We start from the raw sequence: 13,538 nt of genomic DNA, 5'->3' as shown, positions 1-13,538 counted from the left end.
TCAAGACATTTGAGTTGTTTTCCGCGAATACTGTAATGATCAGACTCAACTTGGCCCCTCCCCCTTCTTTTCCTAGTTTTCTACCCTATCCCGTGAGTTACCGAGTCCTGTCATAACTTTCTCTCGCAGAGCATTTCAAAACTGTCCCTTAATTTCCATTTCTATTCTTGTTGTTTTAGCTTAGACCCCTATCACCTCATTTCTAGGCTGTTATTCTAATGTATCAACTACTCTGTCTTCACATTTTTCCATTCTCTCTTAAGCATTGTGTTAAACTAAAATTAAAATAATTCTTTTGTTATTTCTTTTGTCTTCAGTGACTATACATGATTATGTTCAATTTTCTTTTTCCAGCATACTAGACTTCCCATAATGAGGCCCTTCTTATTTAATCTCTGCATGAAGCTACTCAAACCTGAACGACCTTCACTGTACACAGAACATCTTTTACACGTCACCTCCCACAGTTAACATTGTTTTCTCCAGTATTTACTGAGAACCTTCTATGTAAGCTGCGTGTTAGATCATGAGTATTCAGAAAAGGACAAGAATATGAACTGGCAAACTCCTGCCCTCCAGGTCTCAGTTTCCTGGGATAGACAACTATTTTATTAGAGAATGAATATGCTGCATTAGGATAAGAACAAGACTCTGGAGGAGTTCAGGGGAGGGACACCCCTAGACTAAGTCTCAAACTTCCTTCTGTGGGTCACTTCTGTATCTGTATTTCATTACTTCTTGTATTATAATTTTATATTTACCCTAACATATAATTATTTACCCCTGAAATCAGAGATAGACTCTTACTTACCTCTGGCTTCTAGAAGCCCAGTTCGGTGCCAAACCACCACACATCAACATATACAACAGTTGCTAATTCTGTGAGAGGTGTCATGGTGAAAGCTTTGTTCACATTTTCCCAGCTGACTTCCACAGTGCGGTAGGTGTGATTAACGTATTATAGTATCTCTATTTTGCATGGTGATATCAAATAACACATCCAACCATTAAGTGGAGGAGCCAGGATTGGAATCCTGTCAGTGTGATGCCAAAGCCCACGCTCCTAACTGCTTCCAAATACTAACGTATAGATGATTTACTAATGAATGAATGAATGCTCTTCTTTCTCTTTAGGTGGCTCCTTTGGGACTTCATGAAGTCTGGGAAAAAGTCAGACACGTTCAAACATTATTTTCCTTTTCCTTTAAAACAAGAGTTATGGAAGTTGAAATGACAAAAATGAAATTAGTCACCCCAGGGAAGCTGCAAGCTCCAGGCACATGCAAGGTGTTGGGCCAGATAAGAAGTGTGATGAGAACTGAACGCTGATCCTGGGAGTTCTGGAAATGGAGCCCACACAGTTATCTAGAAGGGATAAGAGCAAAACACGTAATGTGTTTCGCTTTATGTGACCAATAAAATAATGCGACCAGGGGAGGGGGTGACACGTCGAGGGCAGGGGGACGGCTGCTTTCTGGAGATCTCTGCTAGGGCTCTTCTCCGGCTGATCTGGCTGCCTTAAGTCGTCCTCTCTGCGGAGAGAGAACATCTCCTTCTTCTCCAGCTGCAAGCCATTAGAGAGACGATTTCAGGGGAGGAAGCTTGTCTGTGCAGAGGGACAATGAGCAGCACTGGACCTGGCAGGATTGCTTCGCCGGCCACCGTACAGTGTAAGACAAGGGGGACCGAGCTAGTGAACAGTGTCGGCCAGCTTGCTCCTGCCCCCATCCCTCTCCTGAACATGTCCTCGGGCCCTGCAGAGGTTTCATAGACCAGACTTTTCAAATCCTCAAGCTCCTGACTTAGCTGAAGCTAACCTTGAGGATACACCTGAGGTCAGAGCTATTGAGAGGAAGGAGCTGTGATAAAGTGGAGAGAACATGGGCCCTGACTTCAGGTGCTGACTGTGTCTTGGCTTCTTACCAGCTGGGTGTGCCTTTTTGAGTTTCAGCTTAAGGTCTGTAAATGAAGATAAAATACCCACAAAAGGTTATTTTAATGATTACATGGAATTTTGCTTGTGGAAGTGTCTAAAACTTAAGAGCTACTCCAAGTTTTTATTATCTTTAAATCCCCAGTTGAATAATTCTCTCACCCTCATCCCCACCCTGGTGGATTTTGATGGAGATTGATCTTTGCTGATCTATGGAAAAAAGTGATGTAAAAGCAAACAATGGCCACAAACTATAAATGTACAATTATTTCTAGCCTCTTTCCTTGGCCAGTAAGGAGAATTCTGGCATTTTTTGCTCTTCTGGGATACGGTTGGTCAAAATTCCATTCACAAATCTGAAGATTTCCTGAAATTTACCAAATAATTAACATTTTCCTCTTTTTCTTATAACTCTTTAACTGTCATTCATTGTACTTAAGAAGTGAAATCTCATCCCAAAGTAATTAATGAAATAAAGTACAGTAAGAAATGAGGATATGTAATGATTTCAAAATACTGTGAGAACTGTCTCTGTCCAAAAATTATATTTTCTTTCTGTTTGGAAAACAGCCCTCTGGAGGCCTTGCTACTATGTACTTAACTGGGTAGAAGCAGACTGATAACTTGGTGAGCAGAGTGCAGGCTCCATCCTAGCCCTTCCCAGTTCGGTGCTCTTGTGTGACACCTGGACCACTGTTCCTCATGGCCCTGATTAATGGGATTACAGCATCCCCTCCTCTTTTAAAGCCTTTGTTTGCTGATGTCACTAGAGAGTGATTGTAGACTGCATGCACACCTCTATGCCTTCTTCTAGTATCAAGTTACTATCAATTGAGAATTGTTCAGAATTATAAAGAAAAATATTGATTAAAATATCAATAAAAGTTTATTGAGTACCTATAAGTGCACTACGGAGAAGGCAATGGCACCCCACTCTAGTACTCTTGCCTGGAAAATCCCATGGACGGAGGAGCCTGGTGGGCTGCTGTCTATGGGGTCGCACAGAGTCTAACACGACTGAAGCGACTTAGCAGCAGCAGCAGCATAAATGACTAATCATCGAGACTGATGCTTTTAAAAATATTGTTTCATTTAATCCCACAGTAGAGCTGGAGGAGGTTATTATTGTCCCTACCTTACAGCCGAAGAAATTGTGGTTTGGAGGTGAATAAGACCACATAAGAAACAAATATCAGAGGCAAATCTGAATCTGAAATCCTTTCATAGCATTGCATGCATGCTAAATCACCTCAGTTATGTCCTATTCTTTGTCATCCTGTGGACTGTAGCTTGCCAGGCTCCTCTGTCCATGGGATTCTCCAGGCAAGAATGCTGGGGTGGGTTGCCATGCCCTCCTCCAGCCAATCTTCTGAACCCAGTGTCTGAACCCATGTCTCTTTCGTCTCCTGCACTGGTAGGCAGGTTCTTTACCACAAGCGCCACTTGGGAATATCTACCCTTTTACAGTATGACGCTGCCTTAAAACTACCCATCTGGGTGATGTCAAATTCCCTTCATCTCAAGGCTTCTCCCACATCACAGTGTGGGCGGGTATGTAGATTATTCCTCCAGGATAAGTGTGAAAGTGGGCTGTGCGCTAAACTGAACAACAAGGCGGACAATAAACGGCACAACATGGATTTAATTTGAATAACTTCCTTTTCTCTTTTCTTGATTGATTAAACTTGTCAGTGAAGTGAGCTGTTCAGAGAAAATAAACAATGATCCATTTGACCTACCAGCATCCATTAGGCAACGTGGCTAATAAATCTATTCATTCATTACTTTAATCATTCATTCAACACAAATGTTTACTGATATTTTATTCAGTTTTAGACTTGGCTGGGAGTCTAAAGAAGATGAATGGGGCTGAAATAAAGGGTTTTGCTCACGTAGGGAATACAGTCATGTGAACAAATAATTATGATACTCATCCTTCAAAACTCTGCCAAAATGTCTTCATCTCTAGAAGCCCTCCTGAGTTATATTAAGTACTTGTCTGTTGTGTTATCATGGCAAACCATGCACAATGCTTTGTTAGCATTTGGCCATATAATACTGAAATCTGTTGGTTGTACATGACCACCTGAATAAATTCTGGGAAAGTTGTAACCAAAAACAAAATCTTTCTTCATTTTACTCAGTATCCTACCTTCTCTTCTTCCTTCTGTGTCCAGACCCGGCTATAACTCAGCCTAATTATCAGGCTCATTTTCCTATAGGTTTGTTTGCTTGATGGCTCATGTTACCAAACCACCATATCATTACTGGGCCATATGAAGTTTTTTATAGCACATTATAATGAAAATACCATAGGGTTGATTCATCTGCACAACATGTAGTTTTATGAAATTGACACATACTCTTGATTCTTGTTATGAGTTTATCCTTAGGTACATCAGGGTAACGAGTGCAACAACTGTTATTAATAATTAAAGTCTGAACATGTATATTTGAATCTCAGCTCTACCAGCTCAGTCACAAAATGGAAATTATACTAAAATTGAAATTACCCTTCTTTTTCTGTCTCCAGGTTTATCTATGTGAAGCACATGAAGAGATGAAAAAACCCTTTGAATATACAAAGTACACATGAAGTACAAACTTAGTAATTAGGTACATGGGTTTTGAACTCAGAAGATGGATTCAAATCCTGGGTCTGCCAGCTTGTTTGACTTTTTGTGACCCCAAGGACTGCAGTATGCCAGGCTTCCCTGTCCTTCACTATCTCCCTGAGTTTGCTCAAACTCATGTCCATTGAGTCGATGATGCCATCCAACCATCTCATCCTCTGTTGTTCCCTTCTCCTGCCTTCCATCTTTCCCAGCATCATGGTCTCTTCCAATGAGTCAGTTCTTTGCATCAGGTGGCCAAAGTATTGGAGCTTGAGCTTCAGCATCAGTCCTTCCAATGAATATCTTGATTTCTTTTAGGATGGACTGGTTTGATCTCCTTGCTCTCCAAGGGATTCTCCAGTCTTCTCCAGTACCAGCTACTAGCTAAGTAATCCCAAGCAGTCCTGTGCATTACTTTCCATATCTATATATGTTCTTTAGTCTAATCACAGGGTTCTTTTGAAGAACCTGAAGAGTAAATGTAATAATGTGTGGTGGTTGTAAAACATGTCTGCAAATTCTGACACACTCCCCATTGAGATGTGGTCTGTGTTCCTTACCTTGGATCTGGATGAGCTTATGAGCAACAGTGAGAATGAGCTATATAACTTCTGAAGTTAGGTCACAAAAAGCCTTGCAGCTTATTTCTTGTTCCTGGAATACTGAGCAGCCATGTAAGACTACTAAGGCAGGAAGCTGGAGAGACATTAGTTGTAGAAGCTCCACCAACAAGGTGCCAGACATGTGAATGAGAAAATTACTCTGCAAATCGAATCTTCCAGCCTCAACTTTCACAGTCCCTAAACACTCAACGTCCCACCAGCCATTTAAGTCTTCCTAATTGAGGCTCTCGGCATGGAGAAGCAGGGGCAAGACTATGCTCTATTCAAATTCCTGGGCTGCCGCAGAATTCATGAGCATAATCATGTGGCTGTTTTAGTCCACTAAATTTTGGGTGACTCATTACACAGCCGTGATACGAAGTTGGTTGAATCCACATATGTGGAACCTTGAATATGGAGGAACAACTGTAGCTACAGAAGGCTGACTATAAGTTAAACGCAGATTTTCCACCGGGTGGAAGGTCGGCGCCCCTACTCCCTGTGCTCCTCAAGTGCCAACTGTGTTTAGCACAATACCTTGCACATAAAACTGAATAAAAAGCGTCTGTCTACCTCATTCTGCTGATGTTATAAACATCCTTGGTTATGGCTTCAGAATCCTCCCCATTCACTGCCATGCTTTCTTGCCCTCAAAGTACCCTGGTACTTTTTTTAGATTACCTGCCTCTCTCCCACTGCTAACAGATGCTAGGGACTGAATGTGTGTGTCCTCCAATATTCATGTGTTAAGCCATAATTTCCAATGTGATGGAATTTTGAGGTGAGGTCTTTGGGAAACAACCAGGTTTAGATAAAGTCATGGGGGTTGAAGCTTCATGATGGGAATAATGTCCTTAAAATGGAAACAGACCAGAACTCTCTCTCTCTTTCTACCTGTGAAGATACAGCAACAAGGCAGACTGAAAACAAGGAAGTTTGTTCTCCCCAGACACAGAATCTGCTGGCACCTTGATCGTGAACTTCTCAGCCTCCAGAACTATAAGAAATAAATGCTTGCTGTTTAAGCCACCCAGGCCATGGTATATGCTATCACAGTCCTTTTGAGCTGCTACAACAGAATATCATACACTGGATGACTTATAAACAAAGAAACTTATTTCTCATAGCTCTAGAAGCTAGGAAGTTCCATGATCTGGTGGGCCCCCACTTCTGGGTTCATTGTTGGCCATCTTTTTACTGTGACCTCACATGGCAGAAAGGACAAATAAGGCCTCTGGGATCTCTTTTATAAGGGTACCAATCTCATTCATGAGGGCTCTATTCTCATGACTTAATCACTTCCCAAAGCTCCACCTTCAAACAACATCATATTTGAGGTTAAGATTTCAGCATATGACTTTGGGGGACAAAAACATTCATGCTTATAACACAGCTGGAGCTAAGATGACAAATTTACTGGGTGAGATCCTGTCCCCACTTCTGAAGGGAAGGGGATTGAACAGTTTAAGCCAGTCACTGTATCCCCATTCCCTGGCAAGAGGGATTGTTTCTGAGATAAACCTGAGACCTAATGAAGTTCTAGCAGAAAGAATCAGTCTGATGAGAACCAATTTAGGCCAATAAATTCCAGTCCATGTGAAAAGTTACTGGAACTCTCTTCATTATTTTTCTGAAAAGAAAGAAGTGAGGTATTTCACTGCAGTAAAGAAGTTTAAAGCTGCTGGCCTGAGGTTAGAGATGTCAAGGGTAATGGTGGGCTGTACCAAAATGAAGTTCACAGCGTGGAAGGCAGAATAGAGATGGGAGATTTGGGGCTTTTGTACACATTTTGACCATGACACCAAAGCCTTATTTAGAGTCTGTTTTCTGAATTGTTCAATTAGAAGCTCTAATAATTTTTCTCTTTCAGTTTAAGCCATTTGGGGGTGAATTTTTCATCACTCTACTCCAAAGAGGCCTTCTAATTTTAGCTGTTGTTGTTGTTGAGTTGCTTAGTTGTGTCCGACTCTTTGTGACCCCATGGACTGCAGAACACCAGGCCTCCCTATCCTTTACCATCTCCCGCAGCTTGCTCAAATTCATTTCCATTCAGTCAATGATGCCATCTAACTATTTCATCCTCTGTCATCCCCTTTCCTCCTGCCTTCCATCTTTCCCAGCATCAGGGTCTTTTCCAATGAGTCAGCTCTTTGCATCAGGTGGCCAAAGTATTGGAGTTTCAGCTTCAGCATCAGTTCTTCTAATGAATATTAAGGACAGATTTCCTTTAGGATGGACTGCTTGGATCTCCTTGCAGTCCAAGGGACTCTTATGAGTCTTCTCCAACATAACAGCTTAAAAGCATCAATTCTTTGGCACTCAGCCTTCTTTATGGTCCAACTCTCACACCCATACATGACTACTGGAAAAACCATAGCTTTGACTAGATGGACCTTTGTTGGCAAAATAATGACTCTGGTTTTTAATATGCTCTCTAGGTTGGTCATAGTTTTTCTTCCAAGGAGCAAGCGTTTTTTAATATCATGGCTGCAGTCACCATTTGCAGTGATTTTGGAGCCCAAGAAAGTAAAATCTGTCAGTGTTTCCATCTTTTTCCCCATCTATTTGCCATGAAGTGATGGGCCAGATGCCATGATCTTGCTTTTTGAATGCTGAGTTTTAAGTCAGCTTTTTCACTCTCCTCTCTCACCTTCATCAAGAGGCTCTTTAAATCCTCTTCATTTTCTTCCTTTTCTGGGTCTTCCTTGATAGCTCAGTTGGTAAAGAATCCGCCTGCAGTGTAGGAGACCCCAGTTTGATTCCTGGGTCGGGAAGATCTGCTGGAGAAGGGATAGGCTACCCACTCCAGTATTCTTAGGCTTCCCTTATGGCTCAGCTGATAAAGAATCGGCCTGCAATGAGGGAGACCTGGGTCCTATCTCTGGGTTGGGAGAAGGGAAAGGCTACCCACTCCAGTAATCTGCCCTGGAGAATTCCATGGACTATACAGTCCATGGGGTCGCAGAGTTGGACATGACTGAGCAACTTTCACTTTCTGCCATAAGGGTGGTGTCATCTGCATATCTGGGGTTATTGATATTTCTCCTGGTAATCTTGATTCTGCCTTGGGCATCATCCAGCCCGACATTTTTCATGATGTACTCTGCATATAAGTTAAATAAGCAGGGTGACAATAGACAGCCTTGATGTACTCCTTTCCCTATTTTCAACTAGTCTGTTGTTCCATGTCCCATTCGACCTGTTGCTTCTTGACCTGCATACAGATTTCACAAGAGGTAGGTAAGGTGGTCAAGTATTCCCATCTCTTTAAGAATTTTCCACAGCTTGTTGTGGAAAATTTTGGTAAAGCTGATTAAACAAATTATCTCTAATGCTACATTTTTGGCTGTTGTTTCTCAGCAAAGTTAACTTGGAATTGTAGCTGTTATTTTTGTATTAAAAAAAAATTTTTTTTGGTGTGAACCATTTTTTAAGTATTTACTGAATTTGTTACAATACTGCTTTTTGTTTTATGTTTTGATTTTTTTGGCTGTGAGGCATGTGGGATCCTAGCTGCCCAACCAGAGATCAAACCTGCACTCCTGCGCTGGAAAGTGAAGCTCCAACTACTGACTTGCCGGGGAAGTTCCATGTAGCTGTTACAGGGCTTACGGGATCATTACAGTGACAATGCAAGTAGATGATGCAGAAGAGCACGCTCCTCTCAAATGGACATGAAATAACCAGATTCATTATTTTTTGTTTGAAATGATTTTCTCATTGCATAATCATACACTAAAATTTCAAATCATTCTTAGTGTAGAATTAACCATGGAAACTATTTATTTGTGTTATTTATTAATAATCTTTTAAACATTCCTGAGAAACAGGAGCTATTTTTAAGATATAGCTATATAAATTCACAGCAGATGGTGACTGCAGCCATGAAATTAAAAGACGCTTCCTCCTTGGAAGGAAAGTTATGACCAACCTAGATAGCATATTCAAAAGCAGAGACATTACCTTGCCAACAAAGTCCGTCTAGTCAAGGCTATGGTTTTTCCTGTGGTCATTATGGATGTGAGAGTTGGACTGTGAAGAAAGCTGAGCGCCAAAGAATTGATGCTTTTGAATTGTGGTTGTTGGAGAAGACTCTTGAGAGTCCCTTGGGCTGCAAGGAGATCCAACCAGTCCATTCTGAAGGAGATCAGCCCTGGGATTTCTTTGGAAGGAATGATGCTAAAGCTGAAACTCCAGTACTTTGGCCACCTCATGTGAAGAGTTGACTCATTGGAAGAGACTCTGATGCTGGGAGGGATTGGGGGCAGGAGGAGAAGGGGACGACAGAGGATGAGATGGCTGGATGGCATCACTGACTTGATGGACTTGAGTCTGAGTGAACTCCAGGAGTCGGTGATGGACAGGGAGGCCTGGCGTGCTGCAATTCATGGGGTCGCAAAGAGTCAGACACGACTGAGCGACTTTACTGAACTGAACGGAACTGATGTATATGTTTGTCTGTATACATGTGTATATACACATATGTTTATATGCAAAAGATATAACAGTCCATATAGATACATGGAAAGATACACAAACCACTTTTCTGTGTATCATTTTATAATTTGGGGAGTGCTTACATATCTATTACTTCATTTCATCCTTATAATAGCTGTAGATTGGTGTTTTGTCTTCATTTTATTATTTATGTTAGACTGGTACTATTAACATAAATAAGAACATGTACTAATTATTTCTGCTAATTATTAAACTAGTTATTGCTAATTATTAAGACTGAGTGACTGAACTGAACTGAACTAATAATTATTAGCTATTTATCATTTATTCATTTAGTTGTTATAAATTATTAATTTAGCTAGCTAATCATTAACTAATACTTACTGCTAATCATTAACTAATTTACTGCTAATTAAAGTATTTATATACTAACTACATAAAGAAGTTACATAAATAATAAAATTGGTTTCAGGGAATTTATGTGACTGCCCAATGACACAGAAATACTAAGAGATAGAATTTCTGCATCCAGAAAGATTGAGGAGATGTATTTTTCCCTGTTTCTGCTGCCAAGTACAGATAGAAATCCTAGACATTACATATAAAACAGACATAGGAAGACTTTGAAGAAGAAAGCGAAGGCAAATAGGCTAGGGTTTTTAGGATCCAAAGGAACAACCTGCTTCCTTTGGAGTATGTTGCCATGCCTTCCTCCAGGGGATCTTCCCCACCTGGGGATCTATCCATTTCTTGCCTGGAAAATCCCATGGACAGAGGAGCCTGGCGGGCTAGAGTTCATGGGGTTGCAAAGAGTCAGACACGGCTGAAGCAACTGAGTGGAAACGCAAAAATGAGGTGAATGTGTATCTTCCACATGTATGCCTGCATGTTGGTATATTTGTATATGTATTTATCCTCTTTGTGGTTTTCTGTTTCTTAAAGTCCTCTTTATTATATATAAGTATCTATATACATACAGATAGATGTAAAATATATGTATGCGTGCTCAGTCACTTCAGTCATGTCCGACTCTTTGTGACCCTCTGGACTGTAGCCTGCCAGGCTCCTCTGTCCATGGAATTTTCCAGGCAAGAATACTGGAGTGGGCTGCCATGTGCTTCTCCAGGGGATCTTCCCAACCCAGGGACTGAACTCGGGCCTCCTGCATCTAATACATTGAAGGCAAATTCTTTATCTGCTGAGCCACCAGGGAATCCCCATAAAATATATAAAAATCAATGTATATTTTTAAACTCCAAAAATAATGTTTGTGGAAAAACACATTCCACTTTCTATTTAGTTACAAATGCAGAACAAGTTTATAATTTGCCAGTCAAGAAAAGTATTTGTAGGGATATTCATCCCTTTGAGATATTTCACTTATGCTGTCTCATTAAATTCTTCCCCCCCAGTTTCACAAGACAAGTATTACTACTGACCAAGCCTTTATAGATCTGGAAACTAAGTTGAGGTATTTTATCACATATTAGTAAACAGCAGATCTAGATTCAAAACTCAAGTCAGTCTGATACCAACTCTCTGCTCTTTAGAAAGCAGAATGTATGTGTTGCAAGGAAAATCTAAGTTTCGCCAGAGCAAAAGAATATTTGAGTTTTAAACAAATATCCCCTTCAAATGCAGACAGTTTAGAAGGGTATTTTCAGTGTCTTTAGCTCTTGCATAGCTGTTCATATGTCTAGTATTTAAGATTTCAAAGTTTAGCCTAATCTTCTTGCCATCTGCTCGGAAATGATGAGCCCATCTGTCAAGATATTCAAGACAGTATCAGATTTCATTAATTCTATGAGAAGACAATGACTTTTGAAATATGAAATTTGAATGTGTCTGATTATAAGATTGTGTTATGCTTAAAAATTGAAAAGCTAGTTCTATATGGTTGAATGATAGCTGAAGTCCCAGCATTGATTAAAAGTGACAATGAAGCAGCCACACGGGGAAATCCAGACCATCCAAAGCTGATTTGGGGATCTTTCAGATCTGGCATGATGGCCACTATCTCAACTGTTGTTGTTTAAAGGTTCATTCCTGGGTTTGAATTCCTAGGGAAGATACCCTAGACAAGGGATAGGCTACCCACTCCAGTATTCTTGGGCTTCCCTTGTGGCTCAGCTGGTAAAGAATCTGCCTGCAGTGTGGGAGACCTGGGTTCAATCCCTGGGTTGGGAAGATCCCCTGGAGAAGGGAAAGGCTGCCCACTCCAGTATTCTGGCCTGGAGAATTCCATGGACTGGATAGTCCATGGGGCCACGAACAGTCAGACATGACTGAGCAACTTTCACTTTCATTCACTAAGTCATGTTTGACTCTTTTGCAGCCCCATGGACTGCAGCCCGCCAGGCTCCTCTGTCCAGGGGATTTCCCAGCCTGGCAGACTACAGTCCATAGAGTTGCAAGAGTTGGACATGACTAAAGTGACTGAGCAAAAAAATATCATCATCTCACAGTGACTGTTAAAAAAGGACAAAAAGACCATTCCAGGTGGACAGAACAGCATGTGATAAAAAGCCTTGCATAATCAATTGATTAAAAGTGACTGATGCCTCTCATCCTTCAGATCTCAGTATAAATATTGGGCTTCTCTGGTGGCTCAGATGGTAAAGAATACACCTGCAATGCAGGAGACCTGTGTTCAATCCCTGGGTTGGGAAGATCCCTTGGAGGAGGGCATGGCAACCCGCTCTAGTATTCTTGCCCGGATAATCCCCATGGACAGAGGAGCCTGGCAGGCTACAGTCTGCGGGGTTGCAAAGGATCGGACACAACTGAGCGCCTAAGCACAGCAACATATAAATATCATCAGGCCCTCCCTGGTGGCTCAGTCAGTAAAGAATCTGCCTGCAGTGCAGGAGACCTGGGTTTGATCCCTGGATGGGGAAGATCCCCTGAAAAAGGAAATGGCAACCCACTCCAGTATTCTTGCTAGGGAAATCCCATGGAAAGGAGCCTGGCAGACTACAGTCCATAGAGTTGCAAGAGTTGGACACCACTGAAGTGACTGAGCAAATAAATATCATCATCTCACAGTGACTGTCCATGGCCACTGTATCCAATGTAGTAATCCTTTATAAAGGAGTCAAATTATTTTGCTCATTAGCGTCTACCAGAGTGTCATATTTTTTAAAAAAAATAAATCAAGTAACATTTCTTCCCAAGATTCTTCTATATTCTCTCTAGATGAAATTGATTTTTTTCAATCACATCTAATGGCATAATGTATGTAGGTAATTATGTTGCATTTAATTGTTTATATGACTGTCTGTCCCACCAGTCATTGAGATTCTTGAAGCCTATATCAGACATTTTTGTATTTCCAGACCTTGAAAAATACTAATGTCTCAATCAGCAGCAGCTGAATACAGAGAACGAATGAATTCAAAGTTTGATTTCATGTTTGAATAACTCAGAATCTCAGGGCACCAAATGCATGTCCATGCACAGGTCAAAGTATGGGGCCATGTTATAGGATTTAGTTTAGCAGACAAATCTGTCTTATGTTCATCTTTCTTCTTTTCCTACCCCAGCTCCTTCAAAGATAACTTGGACCAAGAAACGTTTTTCCCAGTATGCTTAGGGAAAATGTCTGTGCTGAGCAATACTAAGCATATTCACTGCACCCTGCCTACCCAGACAGACTTGCTATCCTATTCTAGAAGCTTTATCTCCTAGTGTTCTATCTGCATTGGGCCTGTATTTGGGTTATCTCAGCCCCTGACTCCATCTCTGATATCATCTACCAGGTCTTGCTAAAGAAGTCAACCTAAATAGCTGTATTTATGTATCAGCTGACCTCTGCATTTGACCAACGATAACTGGACTAATGTGGAGACTGGCCCAAGCTAAGTCAAACAGGTTCATTTATCCTAAGGCAGAAGGTCACAGTCTGAATATAAGTTCTCCCACTTTCCAACC

The sequence above is a fragment of the Bos javanicus genome, chromosome 29 (assembly GCF_032452875.1).
Source record: "Bos javanicus breed banteng chromosome 29, ARS-OSU_banteng_1.0, whole genome shotgun sequence".
In the NCBI taxonomy this organism is placed as follows: domain Eukaryota; kingdom Metazoa; phylum Chordata; class Mammalia; order Artiodactyla; family Bovidae; genus Bos; species Bos javanicus.
This window is presented reverse-complemented; position numbering follows the sequence as displayed.